The 5376-nt window shown below is 40.3% G+C and overlaps 1 long non-coding RNA gene across 1 annotated transcript; it reads right to left on the bottom strand.

Moving 5' to 3' along the window:
• Nucleotides 1-2863: 2863 nt before the first annotated feature.
• Nucleotides 2864-5175, bottom strand: LOC109299855. The gene is made up of 2 exons (XR_002098030.1): nucleotides 5067-5175; nucleotides 2864-3291 (listed from the first exon to the last, which is right to left on the bottom strand). It is a non-coding gene; the product is annotated as an uncharacterized LOC109299855 (long non-coding RNA).
• Between the last annotated feature and the right edge of the window lie 201 nt (nucleotides 5176-5376).

Genomic DNA, 5376 nt, shown 5'->3' with positions numbered 1-5376 from the left:
CAACTTAGTGCAGAGTGTCGTAAAATTAATCCTTCTCCTCAGGGGTGGAGTTGAGTGTTGGTACATCATCGCTGATGATGTTCGCAAAGCCAAAACCAACTGTGCATTATCAATTCATATTTTTCTGGAAAAGATTGCTACAAAGTGTCATGGTGACATCCATGATCAGGCCACTGGCACCAACTAGATCTTGTTATTGTCAGGAAGAAAGATATACTTTCAGAGCAGAAGACTTACATGTTTCACAGTGCTGATTGTGATACTGACCACTCCCTGATCATTACCAAAGTGAAAGATACAGCCAAGAAACTACATGAAGCAACACCTAGAAGCAAGTCCTAAATCAATACCACTAACACCAAGGTACTAGAGGAAGTGCCATGAGTTTCTGAAGGTTTTCAAACTCAGCATGTTTGGGAAGTCACTACCAAGGAAGGCAGAGGAAATCTGGGAAGGTTTAGAAACTGCAGTCCATGAAACAGCTAAAGTTATATTTGTGGGGGGAAAGAGACCATCCAATAAGGACTGGTTTAAAGAAAATGCTAAAGAACTATTACCTCTCATCAACATCAAGAACACAGCCTATCTGAAACACAACAAGAAGCAAACAGAGAGCACCAAAGCAAGACTTTGACAAGCAAAAAACAAAGTACAGAGAGCAACCACATGCTGCACAAATCAGTACTGGTCTAAGCTCTGTGAGGAGATACAGACAGCCTCAGACACCGGAAATGTTAAATCCATTTTTGATGGTCTGAAGAAAGCTCTTGGCCCTACTGTCAACAGGTTTGCCCATCTTAAGTTGCACAGCAGCAAACACATTACAGATAGAAGTAAGCAGATGCCTCATTGGGCTGAATACTACTCAGAGCTTTACTTACAAGAAAGAAACATCAACAGTGAATCACTGGATTAAATACCAATTCTATAGGTCATACCAGAGTTAGATGTAGAACCCACTGTAGAAGAGTTAATTAAGGCCATTGATTCATTATCAAGTGGCAAGGCTCCTGGAAAAGATGGCATCCCAGTGGAAATTCTCAAGTGCAGGAAAGAAAGCTTGACACCATATCTTCACCAGCTGCTACTCAAATGCTGGAAAAAGTGTGAGGTATCACAAGACATGCATGATGCAAACATCATCACTCTGTATAAAAATAAAGGAGATAAGGGTGACTGCAACAACTAAAGAGGTATCTCACTACTAAGGGTAGTAGGAAAAGTTTTCGCAGGGGTCAACTTGGTAAGCCTACAACAGCTGGTGAGTCATGTCTACCCTGAATCTCAATGTGGATTCAGGGCTAGAAGATCAACCATAAGCATGATATTTGCCCTGTAGCAACTTCAAGAAAAGGGCAGAGAGCAAAACCAACTGCTGTACATCCCTTTGGGGATCTAACCAAAGCATATGACACCATCAGCAGAACAGGCCTATTTGCAGTCCTAGAAAAGATAGGGTATCCACCAATTGTTAAGGCTTATACACTCCTTCCACAACAACATGAAAACAACTGTTCAGTTTGATAGGTCTGCTTTGAACAGCTTCGTGATGAAAAGCAGAGTGAAGCAAGGATGTATTCTGGCCCCTACACTCTTTAGAATCTTCTTCTCAGTACTTCTGAATTGTGTGTTTAAAGACAAGGAAGGTGGAGCGTACCGTCACACAAGATCAGATGGGAAACTCTTCAACCTGTCACAAGTTAAGGCAAAAACTAAAGTTACAAAGGTACTTATCAGGGAGCATCTATTCACTGATGATGCTGCCCTTATAGCCCACGGTGAAAACCTACTACAAGAACTCATGAATTGCCTCTTAAGAGCTAGCCAAGCATTTTCTCTCATTATCAACATAAAGAAAACAGTTGTACTAGGACAGGGAGTTCTACAGGACCCATTAATCACTCTTAATAAGAACCAGCCAAAAGTAGTCCAAAAGTTCAACTACATAGGTTCCACAGTGGCCACCAACCTCTCACTGTTCCTCACTGGAGGAACTTCATGTTTGCATCAGAAAGGCTGCCGCTACCTTCATCAGATTAACTAAAAGAGCATGAAACAACTCAAAGCTTACCATCAACACCAAAATGCTAGTGTAGAAAGCTTGCATACTCAGCACTCTCATGTATGGTGGGGAAATATGGACAACATATATACATCAAAAGAAAAGGTTAAACAGCTTCCACCTGTGCTGTATACACTGCATACTCAACATCAAATGGCAAGGTATAGTTACCAATGCAGATGTTCTTCAAAGGGAAAATTTACCAAGTGTGACAAACCAACTCAAACAGAGAGGACTGTGCTGGGTAGGCCATCTAAGCAGATTGGAAGATGGACATATACCCAAGGACATGCTATATGGGGAACTATTGGAGGGAACAAAAACAACAGGATGTCCCAAGTTTCACTACAAAGACACATGCAAGCAAGACATGAAGGCATTTGGAACTGATCCTGACCAATGGGAAATCTTGGCAAGCGATGGGAACAAGTGGCAACATTATCTCCACCAGGGCATCAAAGTCCATGACAGCAATTGGCTCCAACATCTGGAATTGAAAAGAGTCCGTAGGAAGCAAGCAGCTCCTGAACCACCCAGTCATGACACACGCACTTGCAACCACTGCCATAGATCATGCAAATCTCAGATTGGACTATTCATTCACATGAAACACTGCAAACCATCTGCGTCATAGGCTGCAATATCCACAGTTTCTCGCAGACAAAAGGATGCCAATAAAAAATTAGTTAATATATTGTAGTTATTAGTGAACAAATTAACATTATAAAAATGCTTCATATATTTTTGTGCCTAATGAAGCTAACAAGACAATATTCATTTACAGAGACATAATACAAATATACTAATCAATAGTGTTTATTTTTAGCTTTGTCAAAAGAAGGTACTGAAGTCAATTTTATTTTCAAATTCAGATTTGGTCTCTTTCTGAATGCAGAGGAAATACTTCCCAAGATGTAAGCAAAGGGTACATGCTACATGACATGATAACATCATAATGTTTCACATCACATAATACCATCATCATCTGTGTTACAATTATTTGAACGGCACCTGAATGAAACCTCAGAGAGTAGTGTAACGGGAGTGGGAGGGAGGGGTCAGGGTATCAGAGGCAGCATCTTCATGCAGGGGTGCAGAACCAGCTGTGACCACAGTGGTGGCTAATAGCACTGCTACAATTCACACCGCTCCTGGTGTGGTGTGGCTGTGCTGAGCATAGAGGTGCCTGGCTATGCCTCTGACTTCAGATAGCATTTGGAGCTGAAAAGCTGCAAAAAAAAATGGATTTAGAATTATAATTTAACGTGTAGTGGTTCACTTTCCTCTAAAAATAAACCTTTTTGCCATAGAAGTCTATGCACCCTTCATGTTCTTTTACCGGGGATTCCCCAGTGACCAGTGAATTAAAAACCTTTATCTCTAAAACATCTCCTGCATCTAGTTCCCTTAGCTAGCAGCTTTTCTCATGGAACATGAAACATATTTAAAAAAATGACCTTAGAGGCCCAGGCCTAGGCCTTTTCCATATAATCTAAGATAATATTCTAGATTTCTCTCCAAAGAGACATTGTCTGTGACACCAGCACGCACTGCACCATAGAATCCCACTATCAGTCACTAGAAGACAATTTACCCACCACGTTGCACCTCATGGTTAAATTAATGATTGCTTCTCTGAGTCACCATATACTTAGTTATCCTGATTAATAATTTTCCATCGAAATACTTTTTTACATGGAACATACAGTTTGTTCCACAGGAAAATTATGATTTTGCCATTTTTTCTGTGTTGTTGTTTCTACTAAGTAATCAGGGACCTGAAATTTTAGTCCAAACTTTTATATATTGATTTATACAGATATGGATATATAGAGATATAGAGATATTTCTTTAGATATATATCTTTAGATATATATCTATATATATAGATTATATATAAATAGACAGCACTGTTTTGTTTCAACTTCCATTTATCCGTTTTGATGGGAGATTGTTTTGTTTTGTCGTATTGTTTCGTTTCGAAGCACTGTTCTGGTTCATTTTTCCAAAACTGTTTTGCTGTTTCAACGTTTTGCCATAGGCTATAATGGTGAATCATGAAAATCCCTATAACTTTGTCATTTCTTGTCTGATTTGGATGAAAATTCCATATATGACATCCCCTTCTACAGGCATGAAGCCTGCCACGTTGCCAGGAAATAGATGCAGGGGTTTCTGGGAAACTGTACCTCAAATTGCTGACAAGCAAAACTTGCGTCCCTTGTTGACAGCGGCAGCCTCTTGTCATGTTGCATGCAGATCTGGGGGCCTGCACACCTGGGAGGGCTGTGGGGCTGTGCTGGACTCCTCCCAGAGGTGTGGGCCCCCAGATCTGCACTCAGGATGACAGGAGGCTGCCACTGCCTTCTGGGACTGTCACTGGAAGCCCCAAAAAGGGTCAAGTGAAAACTAACCCACCTATAATTTTTCTTGGGTGGTATTCAGTAATTTTGGAAGGTTTAGAATAGATAGGACTGGTCATTCTCGAGTTATAAATGAATATACATACATACAGACATGCACTTTATTATAGATATATATAAATATGAAACTTGGAGTGCAGGACTTTATTGCACTCTATACATTAAACCTAGCTTAGGACTCAGCCAGCTATACAGTGATGCTTTCTCCAGACTTTGTATTGAGGCTTGAGTTGAGGAAAGTACTTTCAGGGAACTTTCACAAAACCCACTCAATCAACTCCTGTGTAACATCTTTTTGATTAAACACCAAATTAACCAGGGTTTCGTGTTACTACAAATAGTGACTCCCACTTCAGGTTGAAAAATTAACAAGATAGATAATCACAGATGAACAAACTTCAATTGCCATGGGGCTGAATAGAAGTGCACTAAAGCCAGTTCCTTTGTTTTCTTTTTATTAAATTAATCTTCAGTTCACACTCATCCCAATGAGTACCTTGCATGACCATATTGTTTACAGTTGAACAGTCACTGTTTAAGTTCCTCTTTCTTTGTTTTCTGGTGTTTTCAGATTTGCTCACCCAATTCAATTGCTTTACCCGTCTTCCTAGTATCAGATCAGCAGACTGGTAATGCTGCAGGCTGAGACAAGGAGATTTACTACCTCATACACATGAGTGGAATCCTCATTCCTCTGAAATAACCACTTGCAATGTTATAGCCTGTCACCATAGAAAGCTTGTTATGCTTGATGTAAAAAGCCTCAGGAGATGCTTCAAAATTAAAGACACTGGCAATGCAACTAGTGGCAATCTCCCCCCTCCCCCCGACCAAGAATTGTGCAAGGTGGATTTTCCTCTCATTTAAGGCTAAAAACATTCCTGAAAGGAA

The sequence above is a fragment of the Gavialis gangeticus genome, unplaced genomic scaffold, assembly GCF_001723915.1.
Source record: "Gavialis gangeticus isolate Ggan-Ray unplaced genomic scaffold, GavGan_comp1, whole genome shotgun sequence".
Taxonomy (NCBI): domain Eukaryota; kingdom Metazoa; phylum Chordata; order Crocodylia; family Gavialidae; genus Gavialis; species Gavialis gangeticus.
The sequence above is the reverse complement of the archived record's forward strand: the minus strand, read 5'-3'. Positions and strand labels throughout refer to the sequence as shown.